This window comes from Bison bison, unplaced genomic scaffold (assembly GCF_000754665.1).
Source record: "Bison bison bison isolate TAMUID 2011002044 unplaced genomic scaffold, Bison_UMD1.0 scf7180017864482, whole genome shotgun sequence".
NCBI classification, from domain to species: Eukaryota; Metazoa; Chordata; class Mammalia; order Artiodactyla; family Bovidae; genus Bison; species Bison bison.
Genome location: NW_011495042.1, coordinates 335,670 through 352,521, shown reverse-complemented (window position 1 = coordinate 352,521; position 16,852 = coordinate 335,670).

The window sequence follows — 16,852 nt, the reverse complement described above, 5'->3', positions numbered from 1 at the left end:
TTTAAAAAAATTAAAAATTTTTTTCTTTCCATTTTGCTTTCCAAAACTCTGTGTTGAGGCCTGACTTTCAATAGATCACAGCGAGGGAGCTGCTCTGCTATTTACGAAACCGCAACCCAGAAGCAGGTCGTCTATGAATGGTATAGCACCAGGTTCCCCAAGAACGAACGTGAGGTGTGTGACAGGTGAGGGGGTGGCCGCCTTTCAGGTTTAGCAGATATCTTCTGTAAAGGGTCAGATAGCAAATATCTTCTATAAAGGGTCAGATAAATATTTCAGGCTTGTGGGCCATATGTTCTTTGTGACAACTACTGAGCCCTACCCTTGTACCACAAAAGCCGCTATAGGCAATACATAAATAAGTGAGAATGGCTGTATTCTAACAAAATTTTATTCACAAAAACAGGCGGTAGACAAGGGTTTTTGTTTGGGTTGATGAAAAAGTTTAGGAGATGGATGGTAGTGATGATTGTACAACATTGTGGTTGTACTTAATGTCACTGAATTGTGTACCTAAAAATTGATAAAATGGTAAATTTTATTATATATTTACCACCCAAAAAAAAAAATTTTTTTAAGCACAGTGGCAAGCCAGATTGAGTCTGTGCTGTATTTTGTTAAAGACACCTGACAACGACTAATATACATGTTACCTTTAGCTTAGAAGCATCTCCGTTAAATCAATTTACTCAGCTGCTTGAGAATATTACAGTATTGCTTGCTTCATTGAGCTTTTATTTTTCCAGAGGATTAGGTATATTGGTAGATTAGGTATACCATCTAGACCTTAAAGCCACAAATTTAGCTCATGTAATTTATGGAAAATGTCTGTCATATTACCTAATTGACAAAGTCAGTCTTATTGTCAACTCAGTTGGCAAAAAAATTGTTTTGTCAGAGAAAATTTCACTTCATTTTTCAATTCAAATAAATGTGTTAAGTCAAGAAATAAAAGCTCTGAGGAATAGATTATATAACATTTTATTGGATGGTTATTAAAAGCAGTCTGGTCAAGACTGAAATGATTATTTCAAAAACCTTCCAATAAAAACAAAGAAACTAAGAAAAGAGAGCTTAAAAAAAAAAAAAAAAAAAACTCCCAACAAAGAAAAGCCTAGATATTTTGATGGCTTCAATGGCGAATTCTACCAAACATTTAAAGAAGAACTAATATTAACCCTTCTCAAACCTTCCACAAAAAACTGAAGGGAAGGAACACCTCTAGACTCATTCTATGAGTCCAGCATTAACTTAATCCCCAAAACAGATAAGGTTACTACAATAAATATCACTTATGAACACTGATGAAAAAATCCTAAACTAAATACTGGCAAACCAAATTCAGCAGTATATTACAAGGATTATACACCAAGGGAGATTTATTCCTGGAATGCAAGGTGGTTCAGCATACAGAAATCAATGTAATACACCACATTAAGAAAATAAAGGGAAAAAAACACATGATCGTGTCTATAGCTGCAGAAAAATCATTTGACATAATTGAACACATTTTCATGGTTAAAAAAATGCACACACTCAACAAACTAGGAATAGAAGGAAACTATCTTAGTATTAAGTATAATAAAAGCCATATAAGAGAAACCTACAGTGAATATCATACTCAATGGTGAATGAATGTTTTCCTCTAAGATCAAGAGAAAAGTAGAGATGCCTGCTTTCACCACTTGTATTCAACACAGTACTGGAAGTTCTAGTCAGAACAATTAGTCAAGGAAAAGAAAAAGCATCCGAATTTAAGAAAGAAATAAGATGTCTCTGTTTGCAGGTGATATGACTGTATACACAGAAAACCCTAAAGATTCTATTTAAAAAAAAAAAAAACTCGTATGACTAATACATGATTTCATCAAAGTAGCAGGATGTAAAATCAACACACAAAAAATCAGTGACATTTCTATATATGAATAATGAGCAATCTAAAAAGGAAATTACAACAATTTCATTTACAATAGAACCAAAAACAATAAAACACTTAGGAATTAACCAAGCAGGTAAAATAATCATACAGTGAAAACTGTAAAACACTGCTGAGAGAAATTATAGAAAACACAAATAAATGGAAACATATCCCTTGTTCATAGATGGAAGACCTAATAATTTTAAAATATTAGCACTACCCAAAGAAATCTACAGATTCAATACAAGCTCTATTAAAATCCCAGGGATGTTTTTTGAAGGAATACAAAAACCTATATAAACATAATGTTATCAATAGAATGTAAAAGAAAAAAGAAAAAAACAAAAAATGTTGGAAAAAAAGAACAAAGTTGGAGAAATCAACTTCCTGAATTCAAAACTAATCAAAGCACTATAGTACTGGCACTAAGACAGATATATAGATCAATGGAAAGAATAGAGAGCCCAGGAACAAACTTTCCATGTACGGTCAAGTGATCTTTTGATAAGGGTGCCAAGACCATTCAATGGGGAAAGGGCAATCTTTTCAACAGTTGGGACTGGTTAAACCAGATTAACTATGTGCAAAAGAATGAAGTTGGACCCTTACCGCACACTATATACAAAAATTAATTCACAATGGATCAAAAACCTAAGTGTCGAAATAAAACTATAAAATTAGTAGGAGAAAACACAGGGTAAAAACTTAATGACTGGATTTGACAATGATTTCTTGACACCAAAGGCAATGATTTCTTGAATGTGACATCAGAGGCACAGGCAACAAAAGAAAAAGTAGACAAATTGGACTTAATGAAAAATTTTAAAATTCTGCATCAAAAGAGTATCAACAGAGGAAAAAGGTGACCCGTAGAGTGGGAGAAATCCCATAGACAGAGGAGCCTGGTGGGCTACAGTGCATAGGGTCACAAAGAAACAGACACAACTGACGCAACTTAGCACGCACGCATAATAAAGGATTTTATCCAGGATATGTAGTGGACTCCTAAAACTCAACAACAAATTCAAAAATTGACAAAGGAAATGATCAGATAGTTCTCCAAGGAAAATATACAAATGGATAATAAGCACATGAAAAGATTTTCAACATCTTTAAACATTCAGCTCAGTTCAGTTCAGTCTCTCAGTCATGTTCGACTCTTTGCAACCCCATGAATCGCAGCACACCAGGCCTCCCTGTCCATCACCAACTCCCAGAGTTCACTCAAACTCATGTCCATCAAGTCGGTGACGCCATCCAGCCATCTCATCCTCTGTCATCCCCTTCTCCTCCTGCCCACAATCCCTCCCAGCATCAGAGTCTTTTCCAAGGAGTCAACTCTTCACATAAGGTGGCCAAAGTACTAGAGTTTCAGCTTTAGCATCATTCCTTCCAAAGAAATCCCAGGGCTGATCTCCTTCAGAATGGACTGGTTGGATCTCCTTGCAGGCCAAGGGACTCTCAAGAGTCTTCTCCAACACCACAGTTCAAAAGCATCAATTCTTCGGCGCTCAGCCTTCTTCACAGTCCAACTCTCACATCCATACATGACTACAGGAAAAACCATAGCCTTGACTAGACGGACCTTTGTTGGCAAAGTAAGGTCTCTGCTTTTGAATATGCTGTCTAGGTTGGTCATAACTTTCCAAGGAGTAAGCGCCTTTTAATTTCATGGCTGCAGTCACCATCTGCAGTGATTTTGGAGCCCCCAAAAATAAAATCTGACACTGTATCCACTGTTTCCCCATCTATTTCCCATGAAGTGATGGGACCAGATGCCATGATCTTCGTTTTCTGAATGTTGAGCTTTAAGCCAACTTCTTCACTCTTCTCTTTCACTTTCATCAAGAGGCTTTTTATTTCCTCTTCACTTTCTTCCATAAGGGTGGTGTCATCTGCATATCTGAGGTTATTGATATTTCTCACGGCAATCTTGATTCCAGCTTGTGCTTCTTCCAAGCCAGCATTTCTCGTGATGTACTCTGCATATAAGTTAAATAAGCAGGGTGACAATATACAGCCTTGATGTACTCCTTTTCCTATTTGGAACCAGTCTGTTGTTCCATGTCCAGTTCTAACTGTTGCTTCCTGACCTGCATATAGGTTTCTCAAGAGGCAGGTCAGGTGATCTGGTATTCCCATTTCTTTCAACATCAGAGAAATGAAAATCAAACATATAATGATGTACTACCTCATGTCCATTAAGATGGCCACTATTAAAAATAATAAGTATTGACAAGGATGAGAAGAAATTGGAACCCTTGTGTACTGTTGGTGAGAATGTAAAGCATTACACTCTCTATGGAAAACAGTATGATGATTCCTCAAAAAATTAAGAACAGAATTACCATATGATCCAACAATACTACTTCCAGGTATACACCCACAAGAATTGAAAGCAAGGTCTTAAAGAAATATTTGTACAACCACATACACAATAGCATGATTCACAGTAGCCAAAAAAAAAAAAAAAAATGTGATACATATAATGGAATATTGTTGAGTTTTAAAAAGGAAAATGATTCTGATATATGCTGCAACATGGATGAACTTTGAGGATATCACACTAAATGCAATACAACAGTCACAAAAAGATATGTATGCTGCTGCTGCTGCTGCTAAGTCGCTTCCGTCGTATCCGACTCTGTGTGACCCCATAGACGGCAGCCCACCAGGCTCCCCCATCCCTGGGATTCTCCAGGCAAGAACACTGGAGTGGGTTGCCATTTCCTTCTCCAATGCATGAAAGTGAAAAGTGAAAGTGAAGTCGCTCAGTCGTGTCCGACTCTAGCAACCCCATGGACTGCAGCCCACCAGGCTCCTCTGTCCATGGGATTTTCCAGGCAAAAGTACTGGAGTGGGGTGCCATTGCCTTGATTTTACTTAAATGAGGTACTTAGAGTAGTCAAACAGTAGATAAACAGTAGAATGGTCATTGCTGGGGATTAGGGAGAGGGAAAATGGGGAGTTACTGTTTAATGAGTACAGAGTTTCAATTTTACAAGATGAAATAGATATGCAGATGGGGTAATGGCTGTATAACATAATGAATATAATGAATCACCGAACTGTACACTTAAAAATGATTAAGATGCCTAAGGGAAATAAGTCTGGCAGAGAAAGATACCACATGATGGTCCCTTACATGTGGAGTCTAAAAAATAAAAATAAATACAGGCTTAAAGACAGAGGAGAGACTGGTAGTTGCTAGAGGTGGAGGGTGGGGGATTGGAGAAATAGATGAAGAGGGTCAAAAGGCACACACTTTGAGTTTTAAAATAAATACGTTATAGGGATGTAATGTATAGCATTGTGACCATACTTAATACTGTATTACGTATTTGAAAGTTGCTAAGATAGTAGATCTTCAGTTCAGTTGCTCAGTTGTGTCCAACTCTGTGCAGCCCCATGGACTGCAGCATGCCAGGCATCCCTGTCCATTGCCAACTCCCAAAGCCTACTCAAACTCATGTCCATTGAGTCGGTGATAGTAGACCTTAAAAGTTCTTAAATCAAGGGACTTCCCTGGTGGTCCAGTGGCTAAGACTTCGTGTTCCCTATGTAGGGGCCCAGGTTCAATCCCTGGTCAGGGAACTATCCCACAGGCTGCAGCTACAGATCTTGCATACTGCAACTAAGAGTTCACATGCTGCAGCGAAGACTGAAGGTCCGATGTGCCGCACCAAGACCTGGTGCAGCCGAAATAACAAGTAAGTATTTTCTGAAAAAGTTCTTATAACAAGAAAAAATTTATAACTGTGTAAATGATGAATATTAATTGTTGTGATCATTTTGCAATGCATACAAATACTGAATCATGTTGTACACCTGAAATTAATATGTCAATTATATCTCCATTTAAAAAATAAAAATTAAGGGTTTCTTTGATGGTCCAGTGGTTAAGAATCTGCCTTGCAATGCAGGGGACATGGGTTCAATCCTTGGTCTGGAAGATTCCATGGGCCAGGGAGAAACTAAGCTTATGTGCCACAGCTACTGAATCCATGCAGTGCAACTACTGAAGCCCATAAGCCTACAGCCCGTGCTTCGCAAGAAGAGAAGCCACCGCAATGAGAAGCCCAAGCAGCACAACTAGAGAGCAGCCCCTGCTTGCCGCAACCAGAGAAAGCCTGCGTGCAGCAGTGAACACCCACCACAGCCAAGAAAAGAGGAATCGGGTACAGCTTATTTTAAAGAAGAATGGACTGATGCAAAATCAACCTTGTTAAAAAATGTTAAATTACAGAAATTGTTAACATGGCAAATTTTATGCGTATTTTATCACAATTAAAAATTTGGAAAAAAAAGAGAGAACAGATTGACAGGAACTTCAAATATTGAGTTTATTACATATAAATCCGTAAAAGTACTAACTTTTTTCTTTTTACCCCCTCAGCTTTATTGAGATACAATTAACATATAAATTTTATTAGTTTAAGATTCCGTATGCTTATTTTTAAGAAGTAAAATATAAGTTTGAAAGTTTCATCTAGAAATTGGAAAACTATGAGAAGTGATAGGTTGGAAAAAGAGCCAATGAGAAAATATACCAAATGAAAGTAAAAGCTCACTGGACATGTTGAACACTACACTGGACACAGCCAATGAATCAGTGAACTAGGGAGCTAAGTCAGAAGAAGTAAGTCTTGAAGTTCAGAAAGACAAAAAAAATGGGGAGGTATGAGGCAAGGGAAAGACAGGGTAAGAAAGAAGATACACTGTTCTAATATACATGTAGTTGAGTCTCAGGATGAGAGAGAGTAGAGGCAATTGCTAAATAATGATTGAAAGTTATGTAAAAATGACAATAGATATTCATAGACTCAAGAAGCCTAACAAATCCCACGCATGATAAATACGAAGAAATTCTCATTTATACTCATTTTAGTAAAACTGCAGAAATTCTAAAGGATGTACATCAGACAGAGGAAAAATGATTCCTGATTTGCAAAAAAGGAATGAAGAGCAAAGAGAGTAGTAAATAGTGGGTAACTCTCAATATTTACTGGGTAACTCTCTTAAAAAGAAGAGTGTCTTGTGTGGTTTTAAAAGTTGGAATTTAAATACTTAACAAAAAAGGTAGGCAAGTTGCAAGTGGAGAAATGGTAGTAGCCTAAGAAGGAAGGTAAACATATTGATTACCTTTAATATTTGACAAATTAAAGATACATGTTTAGTTTCTAGTGAACCAGTAGAGACTTGCATGTCATCCACAGTTACAGTTAGAAAATAATAAGAAATAAAAGACTAGAATTGAGTATAGGGACAAATGAAAAACAGAAAACTGCATGGCAGGGCCAGCCCAAAATTTATTAGCAATTGCATTAAACTTACCAGAAATAAAAGGCTTCACTTAAATGCAAAAATTTCAGATTAGATTTTTTTTAAACTAAAGCTTTCTCTCCTTCCCATTCCCTTCCTATCCTGAAAAACAACTTCTAAAAGCTTTGAGCGTCCCTGATGGCTAGGAGGGTGAACAATCTGCCTGCAAACCTGAGGGAAACCCAGGTTTGATCCCTGGGTTGGGAAGATCCCCTGGAGTATGAAACAGCAACCCACTCCAGAATTCTTGCCTGGAGAATTCCATGGACAGAGGAACCTGGCGGGCTACACTCCATGGGGTCGCAGAGAGTCAGACATGACTGGGACTAACACTCGACTAACACACCAGGTGAGCAACTGTTTGCGTAAGGAAGGGGACTACGGCAGCCCAGAGTGGGTTTAGTCTGGTGAGAAGGGCACTCACACAATGACTGAGGGCCTGTTCCTTCTGGGAGCGACAGTCCAAGAAGAATTACGAGGGCGTCCATGGTGGGGGGGTGGGATGTGAGGTCCCACACGTGGTAAGGAGGGTGCTCAGAATGCAGAGGGGCAACCCGGCATGAGGGCATAGCCTAGGTGGAGTGAGAAGGGTTTTCACATGGAGAGCTGCTTGGCATGTTTGATCAGAGCCTGAGTTAAGTGAGGAAAGTCTCCCCAAGAAGAGAGCAGCCTGGCATGAGGTGTCAGAGCCAAAGGCATTTTTTTAGTCCTTCAGGGACTGTCGATAATGTGACGGTCAAACATGGACTAAAATTAAGTAATCTAACTTAAAGAGAGGAAAGAGGAGATTCTAAATTTCAGGAAAGAACTAGATATTAATACTATCAAACAAAAAAAAGAGCACGTGTGTGTCAGTCGCTCAGTCGTGTCCGACTCTTTGGGATCCCATGGGCTGTAGCCTGCCAGGCTCCTCTGTCCATGGGATTCTCCAGGCAAAAATAACGCAGTGGGTTGCCATTCCCTTTCCCAGGGGATCTTCTCAATCCAGGTGGATTTATTGTTTTACCATCTGAGCCACGAGGGAAGCAAAAAAGAGCATAACAGATTTGAAAAGAAGCAAGTAGGAATACTAAAGTCAGAAAACACAATAAAGGTAATTATAAGTTGATGCATACTTTTACTTTTTCGGGTTTTTTTTGGCTGCATGCCAACCAGGCGTCAAACCTGTGCCCCCTACATTGGGAGCATGGAGTCTTAACTGCCAGGAAGACCCCCAATGGGTAGTTTTAATAGCAAACTAGACACAGCTGGGTAAACTGGAAAATCAAAAGAAATGTCCAGAAAGAAGCATGAGAAATAAAAAGAAAATACAAAGAATATAGGGTATGTGATGAAACGTCAACAAGAAGGGAAATTCGTAAAGGACATACAGGACTTCTTTGTACTATTCTTTAAATTTTTCTGTTAGGGAAATTATTTCAAAAATTTTAAAAATATACTTAGATATACTTCACACTATAATCCAAACTTTATGACAAGGTTTTGATATAACAATAAGGATAATATATTTATAAAGTTAAAACCAGGTTTAATAATTTAAGGTGCTGACCAGAGTTATAACTTCAAGGTCACTACCAGTCTCATTCTCTAATAAAAACACAGAGGACAGTGACATTGAAACATAAAACATACACTCTACTATATTTGAAAAGATAGTGGTGACATCACTTCTAGACACCCAGTGAGTCTTAGTTGGAAGAAACTGGGGAGGAGTCACTGCTCAGTAGGCCTCCTGGAACCCAAAGGAACTAAAGTGTTGGCAAGGCAGGCTAAAGACCAGGGACTTGGAGAAGGTTCCTTTACTGAAGAACTTTAGAACGTAGTTTGGGTTAAAATGGAATCCAGTAAACAATAATTATAAATTTTTTCACTGGAGTGTGATGTACTTACAAAAATGCACGTAAATCATAAGCATCAGTTCAGTTCAGTTCAGTCGCTCAGCCGTGTCCGACTCTGTGTGACCCCATGAATCGCAGCATGCCAGGCCTCCCTGTCCATCACCAACTCCCGGAGTTCACCCAGATTTCACGTCCATCGAGTCAGTGATGCCATCCAGCCATCTCATCCTCTGTTGTCCCCTTCTCCTCCTGCCCCCAATCCCTCCCAGCATCAGAGTCTTTTCTAATGAGTCAACTCTTCACATGAGGTGGCCAAAGTACTGGAGTTTCAGCTTTAGCATCATTCCTTCCAAAGAAATCCCAGGGCTTATCTCTTTCAGAATGGACTGGTTGGATCTCTTTGCAGTCCAAGAGTAAACCCATTGTAAAACCATCACTCAGTCATGACCTGGAGGCAACCAGAATGTCCTCTCCACACCTTCTCTAATCCTTACCGCTTCCGAGTCCTAGAGATTCTCTGTCATCCTTGTGACTTACTGCGCCAGAAATTCTTCTCCCAGTTCTAATAATACTTAAACCGCCATAGGGTTTCAGCATTGAGTTTTACTTTTAAAACTCAACTTCCTTTTGTCTTTCTGCATATACAGAACTCATACCCAAGGTAGAAATTCTGAGCATTCACTAAGTTTTGCAAAACTTGGAACAAATGGCATAGTTCAGTTCTAGAAAAGCCATTTGACAAGAGTGAATTTCACAGCTCAACTTGAAAAGTTCTTTACCTTGGTCAGTCGCTCTGGAAAGAAACAACTCCAGTAGCCAATCCATACTGATTCCATAAAGTTATTAGACATCTATGATGGGCCATAATAATACACTAAGGTCTTAGTATCACAAGGAAATTACTCTGTCACATGAGAATGTGACAACATCAGCTAAATGAAGTTAAAATGAGCCACTGCCTACTTAAACACAAGTTTAACATAACTACTGGTTTCAAACTCAGTCTGAGTAATCAAGTATTACTTGCAGAAAGTGACTAATAGCCACTACCACTAGAATTAATATAGTAAAGATGAAAATGGCAAAATTGGACAATTGGCCAGAGCAGAAGGGTGCTCCCTTCTAGGCATCCATGTTGGTTCTCTGCTTATCCTCAGCAAAGATTACCAAGCCCTGTAAACTTTTGAGCAAATAAAGCCAAGGGTGAGAAAAAGAATCCTATCTGGGAGACCACCAAGAGAGTGAAAAAACCATATGATTTTTCAAGGTCAACTGTTAGCCAGAAAGATTCATAACAGTCTTCAGCAACAGTAAGACAATGTCTTGTATAAATCTATTTGTCCTAAGATCCTACAAAGGCTCTCTAGGTACATATACTCTGCTTGAAATCTCATTTTGTAGCTATGCAGCCATATTCACAGACTATCTAACTAATTCCCATCAATAAGAAGTACCATCTTTAAACTCTGGCTTCCTAGATCTACCAGGCAGTTAAATACATCCTTGACAACTATTTTGAGGAAGCTGAAATTCTAAGCGCCATAACTTTTAAAAAATCTGGTAGAGTCTTAGATGAAAGATAAGCTCTAAAAACAAACACATTCCTGCTTTGTGAGAATCTGACAAAAGTACTACAGTGAGTCCTACAGGGAAAGGAACAGAGCTTCCCAGGTGGCTCAGTGGTAAAGAATCCACCTGCCAATGCAGGGAGATGAGGGTTCGATCTCTGGGTCGGGAAGATCCCTTGGAATAGGAAATGGCAGCCCACTCCAGTATTCTTGCCTGAAAAATCCCATGGACAGAGGAACCTGGCAGGCTATACAATCCACAGATAGGGTCACAAAGAGCAGGACATGACTAGGCGACAGAGCACAAGTATGGTGGGGAAAGGAATAGGGAACCCTGCTGCCCTCTAGTGTGAACATAAGAACTGCATGTCCCGCTGCTGCTGCTACTAAGTCACTTCAGTCGTGTCTGACTCTGTGCGACCCCGTAGATGGAAGCCCACGAGGCTCTCCCGTCCCTGGGATTCTCCAGGCAAGAACACTGGAGTGGGCTGCCATTTCCTTCTCCAACATGTCCTGGTCAAAAGACTCAGACAGGCCTGACACCAAAAAAGCAGGAAAGTTTGAATCTTTTATAGTCATTGTGATTATTGCTATGTTTTGGTGTATATGTTTATTTTTCTGTTTACCATGCTTTTTTACTTATATTCTGCCTTCTGTTCAATTCATAGTTTTATTTTTCTTTGACTGTCTTAGAGAACTATATTTCTATTTCTTTAGTAGTTATATTTACATTTCCTTTATACTCTAAATAAAAATTTCTAACAAAATCCTATTCGCCATCTTATCTTCCTCCTAAGACTTTACTTCTCCTTCTGAATCAGGGGTGGTCACTTTTACCCTAAGTGTTGGTGTATCTGCTCATGATGTGCTTACTCAATAACTGTATTTTTAATTTCTAGGATTTCTAACTGGTTCTTTAAATATTTACCATTTCATTTCTGATCACTTTTTTCATAACTTCTTCTTTCAGTAAAAGTATCTTTCCTGTATGTCTCTGAGTATTCCAAACATACTTAAAAGTTTTCAGTTTGCTCCATTATTTTTATTTCAATTACAATGAATTCATCTCTTGATTCTGATTTTGTAGGTTATTTTTCTCTTGGCTAAGTTTTCTTGTATGCTTTAACATTAGTAATTTGACTCTGTTTGCACCATGAAATTTGGGAGCCAGGAGATCCAGTCACCAAGTGAGAAGGTAGCTGGATTTAGGTCTGGATTCAGTGTTGTCTCTGCTTCCTAAGTATTCAACTTCACATAAACTATGTCTTCATGCACAGATGGGATGAAGTTTTTTCCAATATTAAGTTTCGGGAGCCCTAGTTAAATTCCTAATTGCAAGCTGCAATCCAGGCCCCACATAGCCACATTCCCTCAATCGGTTACTTTCTAAGTTACAAACTCCAGACTGCCTCTATTTCTGAATTCATAGCCCGGCAAGATTACAGCAGTTTTTTCGTGGTCAATAAAATTGTTTATCTTGTTTTTGAATATGGATATGTTATTTTAACCTTTTCTGGTTAATTTTACCATGTGTTTGGAGCAGAGGGAGTAGCATCAAAGTGTGTACTATATTGACGAGAAGTCAGTTTTCATTCACTTTTTAAAAAAATGTTGGTCTTTAGGCAGTACCATGGTTAATAGTGATGGCTAAAAAGCAGCTTGGTAGCTGTACAATCTCTTTCCAGTTTTATCAAAAACTATTTTATAAGGTTGGGGATAACTGGCTTGTACACTTTGGCCAATGACGTTAACTAGAGCTTCTGTTTGAAATCACTGATTTTGTGTTTACTGCATACCAAAACACGTGATACTTCATTACCTAAATTCCCCTACTTCTGTACTTTGAGACTCAAAAAATTAACCCATGGAAAGTCAATAAATCAATAAACAAACTATAATCATCATTTTATGCTGCAGTGGTACCAAACTTAAAATATTGGTACAAAGGAGAGGGATGAGATTAAAATTTACCCAAAAGAACTTATAGTTAACAATGACACAAATGATATTAAGGATTTACTAGCTTTCTAAAGTATGATACTGGTTTTGTTATTACGCTGTATAAAATGAGTCTTCTAAAGATGCACCCTGGAATTGTTACAGATGAAATGGTATCTGATTAAAAGAATCTGGGGTGGTGGACACTGGCTGATTTGGATTTAAAGATGAAACAGTTTGGCCTGGAGTTGATAATTGTTAAAACTAGGTGGGAAAGATGGGGACCGTGGGTGTTCATTGTATTGTCAGGATCTGGGCAGGTGCAGGTCTGGAATTTTAACCTGCTGCTGCTGCTGCTGCTAAGTCGCTCAGTCGTGTCCAACCCTTAGCAACCCAATGGACTGCAGCCTACCAGGCTCCTCCATCCCTGGGATTTTCCAGGAAAGAGTACTGGAGTGAGGTGCCATTGCCTTCTCCAAAACCAACTCTAACGACACCTTAATCTTGGCCCTATAGACTCCAGAACTACAAGAAAACAAATTTCTGTTGTTTAAATCACCTGGTCTTTGATATTTTGTTCTGACAGTCCAAGCAGACTATTGCAGTTGTATTCTACTTTATTTAATTTCCTGATAAGAGATGTGGGGATTTTTAAAATTAAATGTAAGGTAGCAATGACTTTCAGAGAAGGCAATGGCACCCCACTCCAGTACTTTTGCCTAGAAAATCCCATGGACGGAGGAGCCTGGTAGGCTGCAGTCCATGGAGTCCCTAGAGTCGGACACGACTGAGCGACTTCACTTTCACTTTTCACTTTTATGCATTGGAGAAGGAAATGGCAACCCACTCCAGTGTTCTTGCCTGGAGAATCCCAGGGACGGGAAGCCTGGTGGGCTGCGGTCTATGGTGTCGCACAGAGCCAGACACGACTGAAGCGACTTAGCAGTGGCAGCAATGATTTTATCACACATACATGATTATGTTTACATACACTCTTAGAACTGAAATGTGTCAAAGGGTACACACATCTTAAATCTGATTCGGCCAAACCACCCTTTAAAAAAAAGTACTATTTACTGTCCCCCCAATACGAATGCTTGTTTCCCTAAACTGGAACCAGTTTGCCACGTGACAACGCTCCCTCATTCAACAACACTTATTCAGTATCTATTTCTGAATAGTACCAGGCACTGCGCAATGTGTTTAGGATATAGTGGTAAACAAAGGATTAAGTCCTTGACCTCAAGGATCTGTATTCTAGGTGGAAACGGGAGCTAAGGATACACATATAAATACACAAGATGGCCTGGGAAAGCTGTCTCTGAGAACATCTAAGCAGAGACCCAGATGGAAAGAGGAAACAAATCTTACCAATACTTGAAGGAAGAATGGTAAGAGCGTTTCATGGTTTTAATTATTTTTTAAAAATAAGCAAAGCTGGGAGTTCCCCGGTGGGCTAGTCGTCAAGATTTGGTGCTTTCACAGCCATGGCCCTGGCCCAGGTTCAATTCCTAGCAGGGAAACTGAGATCCCTGCATCCCCTTAAGCTTGTGAGGCATGGCCCAAAAGGAAGACAAAAACAAGTCGCAATTCTATTCCTCACATACACCCAAAACAATAGAAAACAAACGTGTCCCAATACTTGTACACCAACGTTCGCGGCAGCACTATTCTCAACAGGGCCACCATGCAGGGAAGAATAAACAGCCCAAAGCAAGGCTGCAAAGGATAAGTAGGAAAGTGCCAGAAGAAGTGGAGAAGTTTCTAGACAGAGAAGTTAGCAAACGGTGATAGGGAAAAGAAGGCAGTGATAAGGGCGTAAGACTAGGCAGTGACTAGGACATGAGAGGTGAAATACGGGTGGGGGAGGGAGAAGACAGACACTAACCGGCACTCACCTGGATATAAAATGGGTCATTTTATCAGCCTCACCGGATCCAGCCATTCATTAAGAATAGTCCCACGGCTCAAGAACAGGAAAGAACCTTCAGGGAAAAAACTAGAAACATAAAATGTGCAATAAGGAAAAGTGCTTAGAACATTCCACTTGTACCTCTTGCAGGGCTTCCTCTAGCTTTTGATTTAAGACTTATGTGCATGCTTTTCTCATCCTCTTTTCCAGACTAGAATTTCCTCTGAGCAGGCACCGTGTCTTTGTCATTTAACATTCTCAACAGCACTTCAAGCACAATCTGAATGAGGCCCAATCTCTCACCGCCAGCTTAATCATATTAACATAATCCCTCTAGTCACCTGGGTACAACCTCAAAGTCATCCCTCCACACTCCTGTGGCCAGAGACCAGTCTGGTGCTCTACAATCACCCTCTCGCCTTTCTTGTCTTTTTCACTGCTGAGCACAGTTTAGTCCCTCATTACACTCATCTAATTAGTATCCTAGCTAATATTTTTCCAGCTGGCTCTATCCTCACACTTCCATAATAATATCCCTAAAATAGAACAGTTATTCTACTCTCCTACTTAGAACTGTAAAAATGTCTTACAAAAAAACAGATTAAAGTAAAAATCCTAGTGTAGGAGGATGGACACATGCATATGTATGACTGAGGCCTTTTGCTGTTCACCTGAAACCATCACAACATTGTTAATTGGCTACACTCCAAAATAAAAACGTTTAAAAAATCCTAGTGTAGCATTCCTAACTCTACTTCTCCTGCTCTATCTCCTCTAAAGAACATTCACATATCCAGCCATCTGGTCACACTAAGAAAGTGAAAGAAAGAAAGAAAGTGAAGTCACTCAGTCGTGCCCGACTCTTTGCGACCCCATGGATAGTAGCCTGCACCAAGCTCCTCCGTCCATGGGATTTTCAAGGCAAGAAGTACTAGAGTGGGTTGCCATTTCCTTCTCCAGGGAATCTGCACACTAAACTACTGAATATTCTAAGGATTTGCCCTGTGTTCTGCCTGCATGCCTTTGCTCACATGGTTCTCTCTAATCTTGGAATACTTCATACTTCCTCCCCAGCATTTATAACTTTCTTTTTGCTTGACTCAGATTTTCGTCTTCTCTACTAGGCCCTAAGCCCCTTGGGGGCAGGATCCTTGTATCCTCTACACCGGCTTATCAACTGCCTTCTATCAATATTCATGCACGGATCATCCTCGCATGTCATAGCACCACGCCCTGCTCAAAACAGGTAACAATTATTTAAATGAACGATGTTCCACGCTCACCTCCCTCACCCTTCGGTCCAACGCAGAGAGAAAGTAAATAATAATAAATACTTGTTGAATTTAAGTGTTTGGACAAAAATACGGGATATGGCCACATCTTAAAAGCACATTTTAGGTCCTTCCAGCTGAAAATGGTGACCCAGCTTCAGAGCTATCCCCTACCGAGATCTCTCCTTTTGAAGCTGGAATTCACTGAACTCACACAGGAGGAGCCTCACTTCGAGGACTGCTGCACAGAACAGAGCTTAAGGCCCTCTCTCACTTCTGAGCCGTGAGGGCGGAGAGGGAGGGGGCGTGACCTTCACAGCCGCCCAGCAGCACTCCGACCTGCAAGGGCCCCCTGGTCCTTTCCCTAGCCGAGTACCGTTTCCAACGCGCCATCACGTAGATTTCACGCTCGTAACAATCTCGTGAGGCAGAAATTCTCATCATGTCCCTGAAGAAACAAGATCTGAGGGGGTTGGGGAGGGGGAGATGGGGAAGCTAGAAGAGGCGTGGCAACGAGCCGCGGCCAGAAGGCGGGTGGAAGCCCAGGACTCGAGCGGGATGGATTTCGTTCCCGGCTCAGCCCCGATTCGAGCCCTGTGAGCTCACTGGCAGCGGGAGGCGCGGGGCGGGCGCGCAGACGACCCGAAGGCCCTCCCGCTCTCACAGCCCGGAAGCGAAGCCTGTGAGAGTCGAGCGGCTCACACTCGCCCCCTCGGAGCCCCCAGATCCCCCCGCGCACCCGCCCCCTTCACTCTACCCTGACGGAAGTCCCGCCTCGCCCGGCCGCCATTGGACCCGGCTTCGCGGGTGGGGGTGGGTCTCCCCGCGGGTTGGCCGCCCGGGGGCGTGAGCCCTGGGCGGCCACTGAGAGCCACAGGCTAGGGGGGCCTTGCTCAAGAGCCGCGAAGACTCGGGGGTCGAGCGCGTGAAGGCGGGGTTGCGGGGGGAGGGGGGCGGCGCGGGGCGCCGAGCGCCGGTAGCCGGCGGGACTTCCGCCACGGGACCCGGAAGGGGCCGCGCCGCCGCTGGTGGGAGTTGTAGTCCGGCCGTGGTTGGGGGGGCCCGCGGCTCATGCGCGGTGCATC